Consider the following 11,934-nt stretch of genomic DNA (forward strand, 5'->3'; position numbering starts at 1 on the left):
CATCTGCAAAATTCTCAATCAATGGGTTTATTGCACAAAAAAATGTGAGAAGACCGTGCTGGCATGTTCCCAGCAAGTGACCTTGTGTATGCACTCTGCTTCTCACACTCTGCTACTTGCTTAGTCAAAAAAACATGCTCCTATTCAGCACCAGCTGACAACCCTTATACAGGGCTCAGTCGCCTCTTGCTTTCTGAAAAACGGTGCAGCAGCTTTTCCTCCTTTATTATTTTCTATATTACCAGGGAAGTGATGCCAACATTACCTAGTGGATTAAAAGGAGTGATCCTGAAAAATTCGGATTAAAAAGGGTGTCTTGGTTGCTTCTGCTGTAGAAACAGCCAGGACAGACACCAGCCTCTAGCCATAGGCTGCTTCTATCATGTGCCACAGTTTGTCATGTCATTGCTTCTCATCTGGTTCTGGTAATTGCATATAACTGACAGGAGAGGCAGGCTTTTTTCTCTTAAAGAGGAAACAAACCCTACAGAGTGCCTTGTGGTTTTTCACCCTCTTTTATTGCTACCTGCACCCAGCATGAATCCAGTAATAGGAGAGAGCATTAATTCTGTGATCAGCACAACTCAACATGGTATCTTGCTATTTATTTTCGGAAATTGGTACCTTACCACATGCACATCCTTTTTCCCTAAATCACAGCAAAACCCCTGCACATAAAAGAAAGCATCACATTTTAACTTGTTATCAGAAAATGAGAAATGCCTCCCTGTGAAAAGGTGCAAGCACACAAGGGGAAAAAGAGAGAAAGTAGCAAACTCCTTGCCTTTCACAAGGTTAGCACACAAAAAAATGTAACATTTTAAGTGTTTTATTCTCTAATTCTCCCCACCCCATTTTGCTGAAAGGAGATTTTCTCTAAGTTACTCAGCTAACGGGGAGTAAGGGGCACCAAACAGAACTTTTTTCAATTGGCATCATTTACAGTGAGGCCCCAGCCAGTTTCATGGATTTTTGTAACACAGGATGATCCTTCTCTCACCCCTTTTTGCTTTAAAATAATTGAAGTAGTTCAAGTGTCTCTCTTTTTTCTCTCATAGTTGCAGTCTGTATGTGATCATACAGGAAAACAAAGTGGTTTTTTCCTGGGTCTGGATAGGAAGGAGACCTCTGATCTAAGGCAATATTAAAGTTCTTAGAAAAGAAACTTTCCCAGATTTAGGGAGGACAAAACTTACAGTGTGGAAAACATTTCATATGTTGGAGACAGCAGTTCTCAGACAATGACAAAATATGAATCCAGAATAGCACAAAACAAGGGCTGCTCTCTGCAATGAAGCAGACCAGCCTGGAAAAGTTATTCTGGGGACTGTAAAGTATACATGCTCAGACCCGGGGACAGGCAAGACCTCTGAAAGTCAGACTCTGGGTGACTAAATTTGGATCCCCGAAATTAGAGACCATTTTTTAAAATATAAGACTGGGTGGAAAATTTTGTACTGTACATAAGCAACATGCCATTTTCACAGGCTTATAACAACTTATAAACTTTTCCTAAACCAGCATTTATTCAAATACCAACTTTCATCTGGATGAAGCTATTTGACTAGTCAGAGTTCAGAAACTAAGGCAAACATAAAACCCAAACACAAACAGTTGCGGAATTATGGCCTGGTATGTGGAAAAATAGTCACCTTGTGCTAGGCGAGCTCAAAAAGAGCTTCACCAAGAAACATTTTTACAAGCAGTCCCAGAAAAATGGACATTAAATTTGCTCAGTTGAAGCACTACTGTTTTTCCTTGGGGAACTCTGAGGTGCATGGGGCCTGATGGCTTTCCTCCTCCTGGAAAACCAACCTCTGAGATACAGCTGCAGCATGGCACCCAGCAGCAGTTTCAGTTACTGACACTTCCTTAATAACCCTTCCTTTTTTTAATTTCTCATGTCTCTCTTACTTTGGTTCCAGGTAGTAGGAACAATGTCGTATTCTCCATTTACATTTAATTTCCTTGTATTTCCCCCCTGCATAGTTCATACAAAAACAATCTGTCAGTTCCTCCCTGAGAGAGTTAACACTCAGGCTGTCTTCAATTTCTTTTGACCCCTAATATAAAATTCATTTTGATGAATTATTTATGTCTGGAACTCCCCAAAGAATTAGCATTTGTATCTTCTATAGTTTCTGCCTGTCACTGGCTATTACCGAATTACATCAGCTGGACAGCAGCTGTCAGTAATCAAACCATGTTCCTTCTCTGCCCTGGCTTTTTACATTACCCAACAAACCCACCATCTCCTACAGCAGGTTGTTTTGTAAGCCTGCTCCCTTGCCCATTTTAAAGGCTAAAGTTGAGTTCATTTTATTTCTTAATAACCTTGGTATGACAGGTAGCAATAGAGAGAAAAAAAAAGGTGTTGTTACCAAGTGGACAAATAATGCCAAAACCAAAATCTATCCCAGCCTTGGACAAGAACATAGTTGTATCTGGTTGATCTCATTGTCAAATAGAAACAACTGTATTCTCCTAAGCTGACTTAATCTAAACACCATCTTCAGGAAGCAAACGCACCTGCGTGCTCCCTAAGCCCTCCTTGAAAAATAAAGCAAACTCTTTGGTGTGAATATTGACTTATTCAGCAGTGGGCCTTGGTTGTCATCTCCTCTGTCATTCATCTGAAGCCAGACCATAATATTGTCGTATTGTCACCATACAAAGTGGGTTCTTTGGGCTTCAGGTCCTCATTGTGAGATCTTAGAGCAATTAAAAGCTTTACAGAAGCCCTTTGAACATGACTTCTAATCCACTCTGGCAATAAAAACTGTTAATGTGTATTAAGCTAAACTGACAATAAAATCTTTGAAGGATTGGAGTTTTATTCAGATAAAACCTCTTGGCACAGAAAATTCAAATGTAGATCTGAAAGGGGCAAAACCAGGTTCATCAGTGATGAAGGATGGCATGGTGTGGCAAAACTTGAGGAAACAAGCGCCAGTGGGATCCCTCAATCTGCTTCAGGAGTTGTTGGCTACAATGTATCACTCCTGAAATGTGTGCACACCAATGCAGGCAGCATGAAGAACAAACAAGAGGAGCTCTGAGCTTTGGCCCAGTCACAGAGATTTGACATCATTGGCATAAGTGAAACCTGGTGGGATGAGACCTGTGACTGGAGTGCCCTGTTGGATGGTTACAGGCCCTTCAGGAGGGATAGGCAGGGCAGAAGAGGTGGAGAGGTGGCACTGTACGTAACAGAAGGGTTAGATGTATGTAGCTCACAGTTGGCAATGGTAGCATTGAGAGCTCCTGGGTAAGAATCAAGGGGCAAACAAATAATGTGGATGTCATTGTGGGAGTCTGCTATGGACCTCCTGGACAGGACAATGATGTCAATGAATTATTCTTTGAGGAACTAAGGGACACTTCCAAGTCAACTGCCCTTGTCCTTATGGGGGACTTCAACTTGCCAGAAATTAACTGGGAGCATCACACAGCTGGTACAACCTGGGCCAGAATATTCCTAAAACACTTGGATGAAAACTTTATGGAACAGGTCCTAAGGGAGCCAACTTGGAAGGATGCCCTCCTTGATCTGTTGTTTGTCAACAGAGGGGATCTCCCAAGTAAAGTGGAGATTGGTGGCCCTCTTGGCCACAGTGACCACAAAGGGATCGAATTTAAAATCTCTGTTGACAGGAAGAAAAGTACCAGCAAAACCTCAGCTCTGGATATGAGGAGAGCAGACTTCAGGCTGCTCAGGGAATTAGTGAGTAAGGTCTCCTGGGAAAATGTTTTTGCAGGTGCTGGGGTTCATCAGTTCTGGTCACTTTTTAAACATCACTTCCTAAGGGCACAGGAGCAGGCAATTCCCAAATGTCCAAAGTCAAGCAGGCGAGGCAGAAGGCCAGCTTGGCTGAGAAGGGATCTTCTCTTGGAAAGATGGCAAAAAAAGGAAGGTGTATGCCCAGTGGAAGCAAGGTCAAATGGCATGAGAAGAATTCAGAGATGTTGCTTGATGCAGTAGGGAGAAAAAACTGGAGTTAAAGCTGGTCAGAAATGTGGGGAACAATAAAAAGAGTTTTTTCAAATATATTAATGGCAATAGGCAGTATAGAAATATCATTGGCCTGTTACAGGATGAGGATGGTCATCTCACAAACAGGGACAGAGACAAGACAGAGGTGTTTAACACTTTCTTTGCCTCTGTCTTCAACATGGATAATGGAGCAAGGGGGTCAAAGTGCCCTGAGCTGGAGGACCATGACTGCAAGAATGATCAACTCCCAGTTGACCCTGAAACTGTGTGGGATCTGCTGTTCCAGCTGGATCCCTAAAGATCTATGAGGCCTGATGGGATTCATCCCAGAATCCTCAAAGAGCTGGTTGATGTCATGGCAAAACCTCTCTCAATGATTTTTGAGCAGTTTGGGGAATCTGGAGAGGTCCCAGATGACTGGAAGCTGCCAAACGTTGTCCCAGTTTTCAGGAAGGGCAAGAAGGAGGATACTAGAAACTACTGGCCTGTCAGTCTCACTTCAGTGCTTGGTAAAGTTATGGAGATTTTCTGTGAGGTATTCAAAAACACTTGAAAGACAATTCAGTCATTGGTCACAGCCAGCATGGTTCCATGAGAGGAGAATCCTGCTTATCTAACCTGATTTCCTTTTAAGACAAGGTAACCCACCTCATTGATCAAGGGAAGGAAGTTATGTGGTCTTTTTGGATTTCACTAAAACTTTCAAATACTGTCTCTCACAGGATCCTCCTGGACAAAATGTCCAGCACACAACTGGATAAACACATCATGTGGTGGGTGAGCAATTGGTTCACAGGTGGATCACAGAGGGTGATAGTGAATGGGGTAACATCAGACTGGTGACCTGTCACTAGTGGGGTTCCACAGGGCTCCATTTTGGGCCCTTTGCACTTCAACATGTTCATAAATTACTTGGACTCAGGACTGGAAGGGATACTAAGCAAGTTTGCAGATGACACAAAACTGGGAGGAGCTGTTGACTCCCTTGAAGGCAGGGAGGCCCTGCAGAGAGACCTCAGCAAATCAGAGGACTGGGCAATTACTGACCATAGGAACTTCAACAAGGGCAAGTATAGGATTCTGCACCTGAGATGGGGCAACCCTGGATGTTTGTCCCTGACTGGGGAATGAGATGCTGGAAAGCAGTGCCACAGAAAGGGACGTGGGGGTCTTGGTTGAGGGCAAGTTGAAGATGAGTCAGCAGTGCCCTGGCAGCCAGGAGGGTGAACCATGTCCTGGGGGCATCAGGTAAAGCATCGAGAGCCAGTCGAGGGAGGGGATTGTCCTGCTCTGCTCTGCACTGGGGCAGCCTCACCTTGAACACTGTGTGCAGTTTTGGGCACCACAAGATAAGAAAGATATTAAGCTATTAGAGAGTGACCAGAGGAGGGCAACAAAGAAGGTGAAGGGCCTTGAGAAGCCGTTTGAGGAGTGGTTGAGGTCACTTGGTCTGTTCAGCCTGGAGGAGATTGAGGGGAGACCTCATTGCAGTCTACAAGTTCCTTGTGAGGGGAAGAGGAGGGGCAGGCACTGATCTCTTCTCTGTGGTGACCAGTGACAGGACCTGAGGGAATGGCCTGAAGTTATGTCAAGGGAAGTTTAGGTTGGATATTAGAAAAAGGTTCTTCACCCAGAGGGTGGTTGGAGGCTGGAACATGCTCGCCAGAAAAGTAGTCACAACACCAAGTCTGACAGAGTTCAAGAAGTATTTGGACGATACTGTCACGCACATGGTGTGACTCTTGGGGATGGTCCTGTGCAGGGCTAAGAGTTGGACTTGATAATCCTGATGGGTCCCTTCCAGCTCAGGATATTCTCCATTTTTGTGATTCTGTTTCATTTGTTAAACTGATTTTTTTTCAGCGAATTTTCTGTGTGTCTGAAAATGAAAGCTCTACACAAAATTTTTGCAGTGATTTCTGTTTCATGTTTAAACTCACTTCCTCTGGCTTCTTTCACTTTTAATCTGTTTTCTCCCTCCCTCTAGGTTTCTGTTGAAAAAACAAAAAGCAAGTGCTGAAAGGGAAAGAAAAAAATTGTAAAGTGCAAGAAGCAAAAACAGATTGTAAGATTAAAAATTCCCACATCTGATAATATTTCAAAATAAATATATGCTTGAAAAATGTTTTTTTTCCCAGGTTTAAATCAATCATCCATAATATTTTCTTGCCCTTCTATTCATTGCATTCTCTTGTCTCATAGCTTGTCCAGGAAACTTTGTATCGAAGGAAAGAAGAGAAACAATACCAAGCAGAATCCTTTCTTTGCAAGAAAACTCCATTCTTCTGTACAGGTTTATATTGTTAAACAATATAAAAAGGATAGGCAGTGAACACTTACACTGAGACTTCCTCCCTGGTCATCAATGTGGGCTTTGCTTTTTTTAGAGGAATCCCTACATTTGGGATCAGTATAGTACAGTACAACTAGCACTAAGGGTCAATGCAGTCTAATCATACCACCTGTGAAGACATGCCTTCAAATCTTGACTTAAACTCATTTGTGAATCCTACTGAAGTCCGCAAGTTGGCACATCCAACCCCTCTCACCAGCTGCAACCCTTCCATGAGTGACATAAAAGTGGAAATTGGCAGCAGCAGAGGCCAGCCCCTATGTGGCTTCCTTATGACCCATGAAAAGAGCATGCACTGCAAAGTTCAGCCTCACTGTAGGCACTAAATTCACCCCAGTAATTTTAAATATTCCCTGCATTCTACAGCTGCTTTATTTACTGCTATCATCTTCTTTCTTTGTGTCTTTTTATCTTAGTTAGAACAGGGTACCTGAGCACTCAGTGTAAGACACTTCAATGCAAGATGGCCAGGTATGGCACAAGAAGTCCCACCACATCTGGCTTGATGTCTCTCCATGAAGCAACTCTCAATTAAATATGTAGAAAAATGGGCTTATTAGTTCAAATCACACTATTTCACATGCTTTGATAGCACTGAGGACTCTAAACACTCTGAAAACCTTAGCCATATTGCTACATGCCCTGCAAATTCATAAGTCTAGGATTTAAACTTGCTCTCTTTTTCTAATCTATTCCTTTTAAGTTCATAGTAATTGTTCTCTGGATTTGAAGTTTACAAAATACTTCTTTCCAGATATCATTTTGAAACTAGAAACTCTTATTTCAGTAAAAGTCAGAAAATTTAATTGTGTAACAACAATTCTAGGAGTGAGGATTTGGGCAAAAACACCACTTGAAGTCATGAGACTTGGAAGCAAAGTAGTCAAAACATCTTTACCTTTTTTTTTTTGGGGTGTAACAGCAACACCTTGATCCATCAATGTTGATTAGAGCCAACTGCATCATATCTGAAATGTATCTCGGAAAAATGAATGCTGAATATGATTATTTTTTCTTATAGTCTCATAATTTCTACTGTTTTCCTAAAAGTTCCAGCTGCTCAAATTACATATACTCATGAGAATCATGGGGTTTAATTTCTCACAATAAGGCAGCAGAAGTCTAATCAAACAAAGCCAAGTAGATATATACCAGTCAAGAGAAATTTAGCAATAACTTGTATCTCATCATCTGTACACAGTACAAGGAAGGAGAGGTAGGGGAGCAGCCAAAGGACTGAGGAATGTCCCATAGTTGCTGGCATGACACAAACGACAAAAATCCTGGGAAGCACTGGGTGAAGTACTGCAGCAAGCAGGAAGGGCTGTTTTTCATACTGTGAATAACCCTGGTGGAACTACAAGCAGGATGCCAACCACAGCTCTAAGAAAGCTGAACTGAAGCTAGAACAGGTGCAGAGACCTAGCAGGACAGGAATGGGGCATCAGTTTTACTGGTGAGACAAATATAGCTTAATAGCACTAGCGTAGCAAAAGAAACGCTGAGAGGGATACGATTACACTTTATAAATATATGCCCAAATACCATCATGGCAGAAGAATCATTCAAGCTATAAGACAATGCTGGCACGAACAAATAGCATGAAAAAAATTCATCAACTATTTTAAGCTAAAAGTACATTTCTAACCATCAGAGAAACAGTGTTTTATAGCAGTCTTTCAACAGAAGGAGTAGATGCTAATAAGCTAACTATTTGTATAGTAGAAAAATAGTCCATTAAGGTAAGGGATTTTATGACACAATATCTGCTGCAGTAGTGGATGTCCTTTAGGACCTATGCTCCTAGAAAAGTTCTGCTTGTCTTGGTTGGAAGATAGAAAAGAAATATACAAATGTAAAAATCTGAAAGCTGAGATCCATGAAGAAAATTAAATAGTAGTCCACTGGTAGCTTTTATTTTTAATCTCCTGAGTTCATATGGCGAGCAGGACAAGTGGCTTCTACTAGGTAGGGAAGGACTTCTGCTTCACAACCTTCAAAGGTAGAGGCACACTTGTCTTCAGCTTCCTTTCAAACACAGTTCATTCACAGGCTCTAACAAGACTGCCAGCACCAGTACTCCCACACAACAGACCATCAATAACTGCACGAGTGTTGTTTTAACACCACTAATGGCCGTTGGAGTGCAACTCTGTAACTCCTGTAGTCATTGGCCATAAAGATAATTGGTCTGAGTCAGTACCAGAGGAATGAGGAAATTTGGGCTTGAAAGGTATTCTCTGTGAGAAGGCACTAGCATGCTTTGCTGTCAGATCTGCCTGCATTGATCTGTTGCAGGCAAGTCTCAATCAACATACAAAGAGCACTGGCAAAAGCTACCTCCTAATTGTAAATCATTTAGTCAATCAAAATATAGCTCCTAAGCTACGTAAAGATCTCATTTCTTCTCAAGAGCCTTACATGGAAAAAACATGGAAATGCTGTACAAGGAGAAGGGAAAAAGCTTTATTTAAAAGTGACAAAAAATGAAAGCTTCGGGATCCCATTTGTGGTGTAACTTAAAAGAACTTAGGTACTTGTCAAAGCTAATTAAGACAGGCCATCTGCAAAGGCTTGTGATTTGAAACATTCCTCCCTGTGCCAATGGAACAGCGTGTTACAGCTTCCTTACATCTCACCCTGACAGGTGCTAAGCTGCTCTGCCTAATGCTACCAGTCCCAGGATAGGGAGAATCTCCCTCCTCCTCCTGCAGCATGAGTGCACATTACCTAAGCACCACCCTTTGGCTCTGCCATGCAGGAAAGGAATGGGGAAATGTCCCTGCCGCATCCGCACTGTTAGGGACAGGAGCACCCCACAGGGAGCAGAGCCAGTGCCACCCTTGCAGCTGAGGCCAGCTCCCACTGGTGGGCTGAAGTACCTTGCTGCGTACCCTATGGCAGCAACTTCATCTTGGAAGCACCAAACCAGCTGTTCACTGCCTTTGGCAAGCGTTTTGCAGGCAGAGCTGCAGGCAGTGACAGGCTAGCTCAGGAGGAATGAGCCCTGATGGTCCACCCTAACATGGCAGAGAGATGGGTGGTGGCAGGCCTGGGAGACATCTGTGGAGGAGCAGGTTCAGCGAGACAGAACAGCTCACAGGACTGACACTCAGGCAAAGAGCAGTGCAGCCTCCTGTGCAGTGTGCTCTTGATACACAAATGTTTATTTTCTCCTTAGCAATGTTTCTTGGTAGTTTTGTCCATGAAGTATTCTTTGTATCTTGAGGAAGCCAGAAGTGCTGGAGGAGCACCAGGCTCCCAGAGTAGCCAAAAGCACTGTCATTTGTGTCCAGGGTAGACAGGGCCATCAGTCCAGGGCTGTCCTGGGCAAAGCACTCTCTGCACAGACATTTGGAAAAGTCTTTTAAATTTAAAGCCTATTTATAAGTGTCATAGTTAGATGTGACAAGTACTAGGATGCCTAGAAATCCATTTTTAATTCCAGCTATGGACTTTACAAACTCTGCCTCGAGATTTCTTTCTCAGCTCAAGTTTATGAATCCAGTCTAAGCTCATGGACTCAGGCTTTAATCCCAAAGGAACAATTTCAGTTGCCAAGCAAGGTAAGCTACAAAACACCTCTCTCATTGCTGAAGGTCCACTTCAGAAAATGTGACAGCACCACCTGTCCTTGGGGTGGCACCTGCCTCCTGCTCACCGAGCACCCTCTGCCTCCAGCCAGAAAGCTTAAGTTCACTCTCTGCACCCCAACAGTGAAACTGGAGTACAACAGTGAGAAATGGCTTTGCCATGTGTGTAATGCAAAAATGTTGGACTTACACTGAACCTTCAAAGAGGCAAAGGGAAAACAAAGCCACATCTCTTTTCTTTGTAAAGCACTATAAAGAATGCCTGCAGAGTTTTTGGGTTTGTTTTTCAAAGAATCATGTATATGTACACACATATGTACATATATATATATACATCGCATACACATGCATATTCCTTAATTTTAGGTCCTACTTATCCCTCAGGAGACATCAGAGTAGATCTTTATACCTAGATGGTTTGAGCAAAGTATATTTGTAGGATCTGCAAGATCCTACATTTGGGGGAAAAAATGTGGAATTTTTACTGCCACATCGAAGCTGAAATAAAATCTTATTATCTCTTTATCCAGACCATTTTTATTAAAGAGGTTGTCTTAAATCAGCACTATATTTGAAAACTTGTCAAAAGTCTTTATAAAACAATGTCAATTGCTTTTCTGTTTGTGGACATTTCTCACACATACTATGTTCAGTCAAGATTTAACACTTCATTGCAATGCTTTGCATTTAGACAGTTTTAAATGGACTTCATGGGTGCTATGCACAGAGCACTGTCGGGTCAGACCGTCTCTGAGTGAGAACCTTTGGACTTCCCAGTGCCAATGTTAGTTAGAAAGTAATAATCTCACTGTTTGCAGCTGCTCCAGACAGTATCTTTAGGTATATAAAGTATTCACAGTCATGTGCAGCTTACCAAACTAAACCAAAAAAATGAAAACACAGTCTACAAAACAGGGAAAACACTTCCCACTCTGTTGGCAGGAACACTATATTTGCCACATCCCAGGTGTTATGCAGAGCTCTCAGCCATGATTTTCTCAGCAGAACCCTTCCTAGCTCCATCTATATCCTCAACTTTCTCAAAAAAGATGTCATTACCTTCTACTGTAGTCTCTTTTTCCCCCCTCAAACTGATGGACACAAGCCATTTCATTCTGCAGCACCCCACATTTCTGCTGAACCTCACGCAGAAGTTAAACAAGGTTAACGGCTGGTGTGGAGATTGGGACCCAGCACCTGGAGGTGAATGCACATTCCCTGTCTTTGGAGTTTGATACTAAGCTAGACTTTCTGTTTCTTGCTGGGGAAAATGCTAAAGAAACATTGTTTTTGCAGTATGCCCTACTCCAAAGTGCTCGATAGTTGGCAGAGATCCAAGACTCACCACAGCCAGAGGCTGGAAAGCACTTCTTAAAAACAAACAAATGAACAAGCAAACAAACAAACAGACAAAACCAAATAGGGAAAATGACACAGAGAAACCCCAGGTCCAAGAGCTGCAGAGGATTTCTGCGAAGGAACAGAAACCAGTTCTACAAATGACACTTTTACTCTGCTATAGCATATCTGAAGGCTGGGAGATGTCTAGTACCACACACTCAAGAAAAAGACAAGGAATATTCTTCGTCTCAGAAACAATAAAATATACAAGACTATGCTAGCAGTGTAACAGCCCTATAAATTGCATTTTAAAAAGAAATGTATAATAATGTTTTTAAAGTTCTAGCTGCAGAAGATTCTTTAATGTTATCCTTCAATTATCAGCATAGAGTTTAAAATGACAGGCTCTCAAACAAAGGAGTTTTTCCACTGAAATAATAGGCTATCAATGGTTTCAGATACTGAGATGCATTTAAGATTTCCCCAATCTCAGCCTGATACTGCTGAAATTCTTAAACCTTCACTGAACCCAGGAAAAATCATGCTTACCTGAAACATAGCCTCATTTGTAATACAGGTGCTTTTTTCCCCCCCCTTTATATAGCAACTCATGACCATAGACCTAAACAGATACATTACATAGGATCTACCTT

Source organism: Manacus candei, unplaced genomic scaffold (genome assembly GCF_025592945.1).
Source record: "Manacus candei isolate 608988 ecotype Guabito, Panama unplaced genomic scaffold, ASM2559294v1 h1tg000043l, whole genome shotgun sequence".
Taxonomy (NCBI): Eukaryota; Metazoa; Chordata; class Aves; order Passeriformes; family Pipridae; genus Manacus; species Manacus candei.